The sequence below is a fragment of the Merops nubicus genome, unplaced genomic scaffold (assembly GCF_000691845.1).
Source record: "Merops nubicus isolate BGI_N331 unplaced genomic scaffold, ASM69184v1 scaffold42407, whole genome shotgun sequence".
NCBI lineage: Eukaryota > Metazoa > Chordata > Aves > Coraciiformes > Meropidae > Merops > Merops nubicus.
The window spans coordinates 17,350-31,015 of NW_008619172.1; the positions used below are offsets into that span (position 1 = coordinate 17,350).

The 13,666-nt window shown below is 37.2% G+C and overlaps 1 protein-coding gene across 1 annotated transcript in view; it reads right to left on the reverse strand.

Moving 5' to 3' along the window:
- The window catches only part of LOC103776192 (histone deacetylase 9-like), a gene marked incomplete at its 3' end in the record, with an annotated part of 56,929 nt that overhangs the window by 6,233 nt on the left and 37,030 nt on the right, over positions 1 to 13,666 (reverse strand). The gene's annotated exons all lie outside the window — the stretch shown is intronic.

Sequence of the window (13,666 nt, forward strand, 5' to 3'; positions counted from 1 at the left end):
CCGATTTCACTCAAAGGCTGCTTCGGTGTATAGACCTAACAAACACTAATGCAATCGACACTGTACGCAAACTTCAGACATTCCTACTAGCAGCTGGAGATTTTACAAATTATTTTATCACATTCTTTCTATTCTATGTAAAAATACTCCCAGATTAATATCCTGCTAAACAGACTAACAAGCAATCCAGTTCTAAAACCACCTCACAGCCTAATGGGGCAATATTTAGTGAGAATCTCCTAGGCACTATTAAGGCTTCACAATAAACACTCAGGGTGCTTCTTCAGTGGAAGATGGAGGCTCTCCAGCTCTCACTACACTGCAAGAGATTTTTCAAAATTACCATGTCGATTTTCTGAGCATTGTATAGCTGTTCATCTGTAAGAAATGAACAGCTATACAATGCTACATAGTTACTGCATCTAAATATGCCTGGCAAACACATGGGACTAACACACATATAAAAAAATTACAGGAAAATAACTTGACACATAAACCAAGAAGTTTTAATATGGCTCCTTGAAAGCTGACCACCATGCTTGAAGTGGACTAGACATAATACGCTATATATGGCTTGTAAGAAAATGAAAACATCTTGAATTATTCCAATTTGTTGCAGCAATGGTATATACTGTTAAATCCGCATTAAAGTACTTAATGAAGAATCCTGTGCTTTTCAATCTCCTCAATTAAATCAAAGGGATTAAAAAGCAAAAATGACAGATTTGATGATTTTCACTACAATACTTGTAAAGATTAGGTTTCCACATTCAGTGAAGAGACAGGGTGTAACTTCCTCTGTTTCGAAAGAACGAAAAGCTAGCAAGTAAAATTTCTACAAGAGGAAAATAAATAGCAGCTGAAAGTCTCTACTAAACCTCAGCAATTCTGATTCCATCCACGAGAGGACAGTGAAACACAAACACATTCACTTCTGCTCCTACTGCTCTACTATCTTCATTAGAATGCAAGATTATTAACTGAAAACAAACATGTTGTCAGAAATGCCCAAGGAACAAAACTTTAAGCACATTTTCGCCTTTTGCTCTGCTACAGCTGTGTTTTTTTCCAAGGACAAAACCAGAATGAAACGAATATACTAGCAAGCAGGAGCAGTAGAATCGAAGCATCAGAAGTTGAAACTGCAGCAAATGGAGAGAACTGAATTCTAACTGTATATTCAAATCTATTAATAAGAAGTTTTATAAAAAAAAGAGACAAGGCACCAGATATCTTCTACTGATCATAATCTTTTCTTCTCAAAATTATGGAAACATACAATTTTCTGAGATTTTAAAAAAAATAAAATAAAATCCTAGTAACTGTGATTGTAAACCTCTGAGCATAATTTGCCTTCTTAATCCACTATCCCAACAGAGTGATTGTGTATAAGTGCTTACTTTTGTTCTGAGATTAATCAGTAAATTATAAAAAATCACCTTTAACTTACAAAAACTACTCTTGATTATAAATAATTGCCACAGACCAAGGGAAACGGACAGGCAAAACCCCAGCCTTTCATCCCATTTATTCAGCAGCAATCCACATTCCATTTGTCTAGACTAAATATAGCTGCATTTATACAAGAAATCAATAATGCTTGCAAAGAGCAGACCAGAGGCATGAATATTTCATCAAACTCAGAGAGAAACGGCAATCAGCAGGCTGACAGCCAGCCATGTAGGCTGACTGGCCCTCCAGATAAGTCTCTGGTACTTGGACAATGGCTCATTGCCCGCAAGTCACAATCTTATCATGGGCACTCTTCTATTTTTAACATTAATTGCATTGTAGGTGACAAAGGCTTATCATGTTTAAAGTGGAGAGATGGATTTTTTTATGTCTTGTGTGACAGGATAATAAGCCTTCCTAGAAGTAATAATAGTAACCGGAGCTCAGCAAACCCTGCAGGGTTTGGTTCACGATAGTGTTTGCAAACTGAACCCTGCAGTTTCTTTTGCAGATATTGGCTACAAATCAACCCCTACAGATATGCACGGTGATTCTGGCTGATTTGACTTCCTATCTCTGACCAGCATCCCATTCCTTCATTTTTCAGAGCGCTTCTCATCACGGGAGGCCTCCAGACTTTTTCTAACAATGGAAATTTCTTTCCAATATGTACAGTTGTACATTTAGTATCATGTACTAAAACCTACAACTGAAATCAGGCTTAGTTTGCTAAGACACACATTTTCACAAATTTGCACATGCTCTAATAATAAATGTAACACTGAATATCTCCTTCATCAAGTTCAACCTTACTTCAGTCCTTATGGTGAGAGAAAATAAACATTAAGGTAGTTCTAGAGACTTGAATCCTTAGAAAACTAACACAATCTTTCATGTCATTTAATTGCCAGTGTTTACTGACAAATAAAGACTAGCATTTACTTCCTGGCATAAATATTGCTTAACAGCAACGTTATTGTCAATACTATTAATAACTGCTCACATAGCAAATGCTGACTTTTGGGCTAATTACTATCTTAAAACAGTAATAGCTAATAGTTAGCTGGATAACAGGCAGCCTCATCAACAAGCATTATTAGTGTTATTCTAAGCAAGTAACTACAAAAGCACCAATCAAACTGAACGGTTTGCTACTGACTTTTAAGAGCCCTAACGCTACAGGCCATTTACATTCTCCTTACTTGCTACCAGTTGACAAGAAAGAGGCAAAGAAGTCCTGTGAATCTACATCAGTGTGAAAAATGTATAATGAGGCAAAGAATCATAATCAATGCCTTCAAAAGCTCCGACTTTCAGCTAAAGCGTCTTCCTCCCCCCATCCCACCCCATGCAATTTGAATTTTCAGAAGAGTAAAGGTGATGCAGAATGTGTATTCTCATCAGGGCTTTTAATGTTTTTTCGTCCCCTCTACATAGATACATTTATTTTTCAGGAAGAAAATGAATGTCCTAATCAGTGTCCTCAACTTCCGAACATCACAAGAAGCAGTGGGATGCAGGACTTTAACAACAGGATTCATTAAGACATTAGATAAAGAAGGAAAAAAAGATGGATAATGAAATAAAATACTAATCAAGCTTGATAAAGGCTCACTTCACTTTAAGGAGCTTTGTTTTGCAGGATTTCCAGGATCACCGATGGATTGAGGCTGTAGCAAGCACAACTCAGAGCGGGACCCTGCCCACACTCTCTCTGCTGCGGTCTGGAGCAGATCCTCCCCAACAGCTCTGCCGACTACAGAGCAAGCCTGGGATTCCTCTCTAAGGTTAAATAAAGACAAACTCTCTCAGCTCATGTCAGCTGTGGTGAATACAACAGTAGGCTGCAGAATATTAACCAAAAATACTACTGAAAGCTCGGTGATTCCTGGAAATATGCCAAATAGTAGAAAAATATTTAATTTTCAGCTACAACACATTGCAAAAGGCATATGTATTTATTTTTCTAATAAATACTCTATTGCCTTTATCTTAAAACATAACAACAAAAATACTCTCAGAAGAGCATCTGTATCAATTATATTCCACAGATGGCACTTCCCACAGGGCTTTTGGCATTCTGTGGAAAGAAAAGAAGATACTTGCAAAGCAGCTAGTTTGTTGGGCAGATTTGGAGCATATGTAGAAAGAGGTAAAAGAGCTTGTTTTAACCCTGAGGCTTTGCTTTTGGAAAACATTCCTTACAATATGAATCACTGAAAAACTGTAAGTCTCTCACTAAGAGACGGCACTTACAAGCTTTGTTTCTCACGACTTAATTTCTGCTGTATTAGAATACACAAATCTTCCAAATCACAAGTGCTAAAGGAAAATATCAGAAAACAAACCAGCCCACTTTCTTCCCACAATCTCCCAAGAGGGATGATCTTTTTTTTATGGGCAATTACCTTTCTTGGCAGACTTTTATGCTATCTTTAAAAACAGGAACTTAAGCAAAGTTTGCTGCCATCAGCTGAACAGTTGCTATTCTTTATTTGAGATGCTATGAAAAAGAATTCTAGTAGACTTGCCTATCAGAAAAATATCACCTAGTATATTTATCATTCTTATACTAGAGAACTGGGACTGCAGGGATTCAATCTAACCCTTTCCCAAAGGAATTTCTTGGTTACTCTGTTGGGCTGGGGCAGGAAGGAAGGCTGGAGAGAACAAGGCATGGAGCTAGAGAGGCACTGTCTCCTGCCTTGATCATCCAAGGCAGCCTTTTACTGGAGAAGCACTTAAGGTTTATGGAGTGAGCAAGGAGGACTACAGAAGTTGGAATGCTGAATTAAAATTACATGTTACAAGAGACAGATGATAAGCTCCTCCAACTAGCAAGTTCTGTATTAGACAATAAAAGCATATTTCTGAAAACATACCAGAACAAGTAAAATCTAGAGAATCATTCTGCCAAGAAATGGCCGTGCTTTACCCTAGACATAAACTCAGTTAAGTTTTACAAAGGAAAGAGAAAATGGGAGAGCTGTTTATACTAGTGGTACTCTTTTGAACTCTGCCCTACAAAACAGAACCCACCTAAAGTTATTATTAACTTGTACAATAGTTTTCATAGTTTTCATATGCTTTTCATAAAATAAAACCAAACCAGAACAGTTTTGCACATTTTTGTGTAAAAGAAACTGCCTCCATTTGGTCTCGTCAAAGAAAGTGAAAACCCTTCCTTTTTTTGCAGGATTAGCTATTAGTCAATCACAACATAAACAGAGCACTAAGGAATTTACAGAAAAGATCCCTAAATGGTAGAAAATGTAGAAGAACCTCCTGACCTCAAAAAAGATGATACTTTAAATTTACTCTCCATTTTAAACCTAGGATTCTCCAGATTTATTTGCCAATTCATTTGGACTTAAAGAGCACCAATATTTGAAAAGCCATAACAGTGTCTTTGAATATAGATTGAAAATACTTTAAAAATGAAATACCACAGAAGGCTGAAAGTTGCAGGAGTAAGGAACAGAGGGTAGGAAGGAAACTTTGGCAGGCAGGTGAGACACTGGGAGAAGTATAACTGGGAGAAGAAACGTGTTTTTGAAGAATGGTGACTAAAGAGGATGGAGTGTGGTGTGGCATGAAAACTACTACAGCAGTTCTTCAATGTTCAAACTTTGAGGTGGCCCTCAGCTTTCTGGGGGAAGCTGTACCACAGCAAGACCTGCGCTGCAGGCTGCAGGAGCAAGAAGATGAAATTTTAAGAACTAGTGGCATCAGAAGTACAAGCCAGCTCATGAATAAGCTGTGAAAGGTTAGATTACCTCCCATGGGATGCTTTTATCATCCCAGCTCTGATGACTAAAATCCTGTACTTCACTTCTCAGCTGGCATCATCTGTCATTCCTCTGTTAACTTCAACATAAGCAAAGCTTTATGACACCTGAGAACCTTGATGCAGAATCTCTCTCACGAGTATAGGGGTGAAAGAAGACAGCCCATTTTAATATGGTGACAACAGCATCCAGATTTAGGATGACATTTATAAAACTTTCAATATTTAAAGTCAGCATATTTTTTTCTATGCTCTCACAATTATGCTATAGGATGCATCCAAGCTGAAAAAAGTGTAATGTAGATTTCACTATGTTATTAAATATTTTTTATTAATTATATATCCTCCATCATGCTCTGGAATGTGGTTGTCACAGGCAAGGAAAGAAGATAGAAGACAGCAAATGCAATTGGAAGATTTTTTCAAAATCAATGTGGTGACTTTTTATGGCTGTTAAGTACTCAGCTGCAGTTTGTACTTTTAAAACTTCCTCACATTGAAAGGAAAAGCACTAGAAATTAAGACACATTTCAAATCAGAAAAGATACTTAGCGGTTATTTTTTTGGATTATCCTTCAAGAGTCAGTAATTACTTTAAACAGTACTATAGCTGAATTGGAAGTACAAGTGAACTGTCAAATCTGATGAGGCACTCAATTCAGTTTATAGTATTAAGGAGAAGTGTAATAAATTAGGCTAGAAATGTATTGCTCTTTGTTCTATAAAAGGGATCTTATCACTATTATACTTTTTCCCTATTTCTTTTCAATGTTTGCATACATGTCATAATGAGAAGTAAAATAAACGCAAACAGTGATCTGGGCTTCGATTCTCTTATTTCCCCAGGGCCTGGAAAAAAACCTCAACCAACCACAAACTTCTAAAGTATCAGTGAGAGGCCTTGAAATACTAACACTGAAGTTACAGCTGACTTTTGTAAAAAATCAAAGGCTTTATTATACTGATTTACTAAAATCAGATTCCTTCTCTGCAAATAGGCTTTTGAGTCAGTCATAGCAAACACAAACATAAATGCCATCTGATTTGTTATATCCAGGAAGTTTTTAAATGTTAGAGCATTTGCTGTTTCTTCTCTACTGAATGCAGGAGCTAAAGCTCCAGTTACAAGCCTGCCACAGTCCATGCAAATACGAGGCCAAGCACAGGAATAAATGCAAATGCACCCAGTAAATCACATCAGAATGTGAAATGCTTTTAAACTCAAACCTGGGATGATTTATTATTAAGAAATCCAACCTTAGCTATATTTGGGCTTCTGAGTTATTTATATTTCAGATAGGACAACTCTTATGTACCCATTCTCTAACCCATCAACACACAGGCATCTTTTTGCTCTCTGAAAAATGCCCTTTTGATATAAGGAATCCGAGTATCCTAAATTCTAGATACTAATGCTGCAGGCAAGATAAAACCAGGACAAAGATAATGCACATACAGGCAAAAATGTAGGATTCTCACATAACCTTGTCAGTTTCAAAGTAGGCAATACTATTAAATAATTATATTATCAGTGTTAAATATGCTGTTGATATATGGTATCAGGTTAGCCTGTTTGACCCACTCCTTGGCATGCATCCAGAAGAAATGACAGGGAAGTGTAAAATAGCATTCTCTTGGCTATCTTCTGTACATGGATCAGTCCTGTTGTCAGTGAGATCATATTAAAGATGCCAAATTAGGTATGATTTGGTGGCAGCACCACTTAGCAGTCGCAGAAGTAAGTAGGTACAATGTCTCCAAATCAGTAGGTGCCAGCTTACCATTATCTGCTAGTCCATTCATTAAAGCCTTAATATGAACTAAAATGAAAGAATATGTGGTACAATTCTGTGTGAGTCCACTTGCACACACACGATTAGAATCGTACAATCACAGAATGTCTGGGCTGGAAGGGACCTCCAAAGGTCATCTAGTCCAACCCCCTGCAATAAGCAGGGATATCTCCAACTAGGTCAAGCTGCTCAGAGCCTCATCAAGCCAAACCTTGAAAACTTTCAAGCTTGATTCTGGCATCACATCCTGAAATGCTAAGAAAAAGCAAAGAGCAGACAGGAAACAATGGATTTCTCTCACCTCCCTTTTTAAAGCAGCTATAATGATTGATGCTACATACACTTAAGCAATACCCATTTTAATTGTGTTAGTGTTATTATACATTAACAGACAGTATACAAAGTCCTCCACGTTGCTAAGGATGACTGAAAGGGCACCATGAGGGGTTCTGGAGACCTGCTACAGTCTTCACCTCGTGCCCCATCCAGAGAGAACACGAGGCTGCTACAAGTGGTATCAAATACATCCAGAATATGCTTCTACAAGTGGTACCAAATATATTCAGAATATGCTTCCACAAGTGGTACTAAATACATTCAGAATATACTTTTCACTTTTCTTTCATCTTTTCTCGACCTGTGAATGCTGCACGCACACTGCTGTCAATGTTGAGTTTACACCTGCTGAGTAATTCCCAACAGTGGAAATACCACTACTCTAATTTCAAGTGGATAACATAGAGAAAGAGAAGGGAGAAAGTTCTTCCTTGAAGTGAAGATATCAAAGGTGAACAGCTATCATCTGGGCATGCCAGCAGGTATATCCTGAAGTATCATAGGGCAGCATGCATCAGGCAAATTAGACAGTGAGTGGAAGTTTGCTGAACAACTATCCACAAATAGCTTTGCTATTTTAGGGGTGTGACAGCCACTGCTCAAAAAAAAACCCTTGAAAGGCAAAACACCAGAAACTGTCGGCAACTTTGTATTTTAGGGGAAGAGATGACTGACCCTAAAAATGCATGGAAAATAATATATGCCATTTCCTAGGTGGTTTGGTTTTGTTTTTTTTTTTTTCTTTTTTTTAGTATCTGAATGTGCTCCACAAGATGTTACAATATTTAGACTTTTTTTTACCAATCAGTAGAAACTACCATAATACTTACTAAGTTCATAACCTCTCTATTATACCAAGGAAATGGAGAAAGACCTTCTATTACTCCAGTGTCTTTAATAACATTTATGGAATGTCTTGATCTTTGACAAGCATGGGGCTAAAAATGGTTTTGATTCCAAGCACAGGAAAAGTGAGAACCAGATTGAAACATCCCACCGAGAACAGGAAAAATCCAACATAAGGATAATAATACCTTTTAAAGGATCTTTCTAGTGAGAGAGTAAATCAGAGTAAATCCCAGTTAGACTGGGAACACAATAGTACTTAATGCACTAGCTCAGAAATAAAACTCTCACATATTCTATGCAAAATTAACAATTCCAGACGTATATTAACAAAGATGTATTTCTTTGCATTTCCCCATTCTGCTCTGCTTTGTACCACATTGTCTTGGACTGAGTTTCCTCGGACTAAGTATGCTACTCAGGGGCACCTATCTTCCTCTGCTCACATAAAACACCTAGTATATTTGCATAGTGACTGAAATAAAATGAATAAATAATACTAGATCACTAGCTTGCCATTTTTCAGAAGTCCACCTGTTGAATTACTGACACCTAGCAGCAGAAGAGATTACGGCATGCCCAGAGAAAACACTGTGAATAAGGCAGGGAAAATGAAAGGGAAAGTTGTGGTCCCAGCGATGATGCAAAGGAAAGGAAAGAACGCAGAATTTGTTGGACTGCAGAACTGAATTAGGAGTGGCAGAATATGAAAAGGGTCAAACAGTGGCAATACAGCTGATGGGAGTATTATGCAGCAGTCAAGCCACAGATCTGGATGGATAATGATGTCACCAGGCAGAGAAGATGGGCTACTCTAAAGAAAGTATGGAGGAGTTTCTGAGGAATATCCCTCTCGGCTTGATGAAAGGGTTGTGAAGGTTTTAAAAGTCTTGATTTAATCTATTTTGTGCTGCAGACAGACTATGTCTTTCAGGGAATAACCCTGACTACTATGCAGATGGCCTCATTTCCATTACTAAGACAATACATAAGGCAGGCACTCCAGTAAAAGAGACTACATAAAATACACAAAAATATTACAAACTCACAAGCAAGGAAATGCCAATCTTCCAGGATGCTTTCTTATAATTTTCTCTCATTAATGTGAAGACAGTTGTGGTTTTATAGCATATGGATCCAAACCATAATCATTTGCAGTAAGTAATCACAAAAAGTCTCTCTCCCATAGTCTGCCATATGGGATTTGGGGGAATTACTTGAAAAAAGGAGACAGACATCTCAGGTTCACAGCTGTAATCTAAATATTGCAGAACTCTTCCATTTTATAACAAGAGGGTGTCTTGGAAAAGGCAAAATCTTGATGTTTACTTCTAAAATCAAATCATGTTCTTGAGCCAAAAAAAGCCCCAAGCTAGGTATATAACATCTTGTTCATGTAATTCTGTGACATACTTAGCATCATCACTATTACACTACTTACTTAAATCCCTCCTTTCTTATTTTTTCTCTTTTCACCACAGTAAATTATCTCAATCCTACGGTGCCCATATCTGTGTTTGAGTGTCTACTTTGATCCCTTGAAAACGTGCTGTTCCTATCTGCCCTAGATTCAGAAGGTTTCAGACAGCAAAAGCAACTTACCACTAACCTTGTACTCTGTACAACAGGAAGAAAAAGCTATTGCTGTTCTTTTATAATGATATAACATTAAACTTTTATAGAAAATATTATTCATGACTGTTGCTCTCCAGGCTAAAGGTGTCTCTGAAAGGCTCCCTCTCTTGCACAGAGAGATGATTTTGACCACCAATGAGGAGTTATGCTGTTTTTTCGGGTAACTCAAAAATAAGAATGAACAGAAAACGCACTGAAAAGGGAAGAATTCACTAACAAATAACATAGCGTTTATCCAAACTTATGTGGTTATCAGACATAACAAAAACAAAGCTTAATTTGGAAACAAATTGTTCAACAATTGTTCAACAAATTGTTCGTTGAAACAAGAAAATCACCTTTTTTGCTTTGTGTTCATTAACCAAGTTCCTATTGTTATTCTTTCCCTGTATGACTTCAGGTTAATAAGATTTTAACAAATCAAAAAATAGTAAATGACATAATCAGGACGATATTAATATTTATATCAACTTACTGTTCTTTCTCTATTTGAGTTCAAGTCACTTCCATTCTCATAAGTCTGTTTCAGACATACACTTGACTCAACTCAAAACTGTAAATACAGCAGGTTTTCTTCAGTTTATTACTTAGTCACCTTAACTGGCAAGTAAAGTTACAGATATATGATGGTGAGTAGATGAAAGAAGCCAACATTCCTACTCACTCTGCCAAACATTTCTCTTTGCAATTTTTCAGCATTAGAAAATCAAACTACAGGAATAATTAAGATTATGGCAACTTTCTCAGTACATTAGCTGGAGGTATTTTTCATTTATTATTATTCTAAATAAATACTGAAAAATGGTTCTGCATTCTGTAGTACTCTAGAAACTAATGAAATGAAACACTTCTAAGAAATTAATCTGACAAAAGAAACCACAGCCATAGAAAAACTCCACACAATTCTGATGCCACTTAGCAAGCACAATTCAGAAAATTGGAAATCCAAAATTTATTACCCATTTTTGGTTTTCCACATTTCAGTAGGTCCATTTCTTACTACTGGTTGGTTGTTTCTCTCCATCTCAAGTCATCTGACACACAGAAAGTCAGGCAAGCCAGTGGGCATTTCTTCAGTCTCAAATGAGAGATTCTCAAGCAAGGTTTTCCAGAAATTTGATTTCCTACAAAGAAGGCTACAAAATTCTGTGGGAACTCCTCAAATTTCAAACACAAGTTACAGAAATCTGCAGATCAGTCCTGGAACATGCACACTAGACCCACTGCTTGAATGGAGTCAAGCACTCAAAATGACTCTTCACGGAACTCTTTGAGTCCTTTGAGAATTTCAGCCTAATCATTTAAATAAACCCTAGTCATATTGAAACCCCCACCCTCTAGTTAACACATGAATCATTCAGAGTAGAAGCTCTCTCTGATCAGACCCAAGATGAACAAAGCTTAGCACACTGCAACAAAAAGCACCACTTAATTCTGCGGACTGAGCTTTGGAACCTGCTGGAAATGTCATTACAAACTAACATTCCACAACACTAGAAGCAACATGAAAGGAAGCGCTCGCTTTCTGCACTTTACGCAGAACTTTTTGTGGTCAGTGAGACAGCATTAACAATGGATTACAGGACTACTGCACTGGCCATTGTATATTAAGAACTAGGAGAAGGGGGCAGTGCAAGTAACTTGTTTGCCATGGAAAGGCAAAGCACTAAGAACGCTTGGTACTACCATACGGAAGTCATTAATATATTCACTTTGAACAGTGAACAAGAGACAAATTGGAATCTAGCCTGAAATCTCCTCATCAATATACTGCAGAAGGCTGGATCATGAGAATTTCAACAGAGCATCTTAGTCACAGCAGCAGCATCCCTTTCTAGTTCTTCTGTTCAATATAATTTATTTTATTTCTCAGAAATTTAAACATATTTCCTGACTGCAGTAATCTGACTAATTTTGAGTTTTCCTTTTTATTACTAAAGTATTAAAAAAAGCAACCAGGAAGTGATTTTCAATAGTTTTGGTTTACTGAAAATATTACAGTGAATTATATTAAAAGAATTAAGAACAAAATGCAAATAATTTCTAATGAAGAACCTGAAAGTACAGGCTCGCTTTCTATGGCTTTTTATATTCATGCCACGCACGTTTATATTTCTTAGAGTTACGCTGCTAAGAAACACAAATTTCTTTTGGCTAATGAGGTTATTTATACTAACTTTTAGATACACTTGCACTTGGTTTCTCTCCCCTTAACTAGGATCTGATAGCAAATACCTGAACTGAAATTTCTACACTGTTATAGACATTTCCCTGTAGCCAGCCTTGGCTCAGTACTCTCTCTGCTGACTGTAAAGTTTAATTAATTAAATGAATGCTGAGACCATGGCAGTATGTCCATAAAGTCTTAGGAATTAGTCTTAGTATGTGCAAATGTCTTAGTAACCGAAGGTGATGAATATAATGCATGAAGCCAACTTCTCCTTACGGAACAACATAAGCCACTGTTTAACTAGAACTGCCACGAAATCTGCACAACCACTAGCTACTCATCATTGCAGATAGGAGCACTCTGCAGAAAGCAGAGGAGTAACAGGGTCTGGACATGCCATAAATATGGACAGAAAGACCAAGAGTCAGTCTACCTGAAAGAAAGGAGGTCTGGAAATAGAGACAATAGAGATGTCATTGATTCCACTCATTCCAAGTATGTGAACCAATATTCTATCAATTGAGAGCTGTGAACCTGAAGAAACACCACAAAGCAAAGCTGATACCCAATACTATTACCTCTCACTTCTTCCACTTCAAGTCCCGAAGTGACGCACTGACTAGCTCTTGGTTCAGAAAGAGCTCACTTATGCACCCATAAAATTCTACTTAATCTCCAATCATACCTACATCTGCCAGAGAAAAAATGAAAAACACAATTTTTATGTCAAACATGTGAAAGGGTTTCTTAAGCATTTACCTTAAAATCCTTTTGAATACAGGTAAAATGAATGGCTCAACTTCCAGGCCAGAGATGAGAAAAATTAGCATATGATCTTTCTTAAAAAAAACAGGAAATGACCAAATGTCAGTCTCCACTATCCTCTTAATTCATCCATTTCCAGAACTTGCACCAGCTTTTACAGAGTTTTCTTCTCCTCATCTTAGGGGACATTCTGGTAAAGAGACTAATTGCAGACTGGGAAGAAGTTGCTGAGATCTCACCACTAATTACAAGGAGGCTGACTTCAGACAGTGCCATGCTCTATTTATCATCCACCTCTAAAAAACTATGGAAATCAGATGCCATTAAGCTTCATGACTTGGGGTCACAAGGCTGAACAACTATAGATCCTGCACTCCTTGGAACAAGGAGACCAAAGATTCTTTGTTAGCTAATGATATATATATGGCCATATGCCACATGCGATACAATTCTGTGCAAATGCATTTATACTGACAGCATGTTATTGTGGCATAAGTTGAATATCTCATCAGTGCTACTGGGTGGGATCACCCTATCTGTCCCCAGGGACAAGCTATTACAGTGAACAGTTAGCAGGAAAATTATTAGGGATCATTTGAAATCCTTCTTTTTTAACCATCTGGCATAATTTTTACTGTCATCCACTGGAAATCTAGCTTCTTGAAAAGTTTTGACTGGAAATTATGTTGGGCAACGGGATATTCAGCCTTTGATTCCCGTATGCCAGCCAAAGGACACAACATATATATTCCGATACACAGCTTAATACCACAATAAATTAATTCAAAAAAAAAACAAAACAAAACAACAGAAAATCAATAAACTTTGTTCCTTCTGCCATTCAAAACCTCAAAAAACACCATCCAAATAGCACCATTAAGA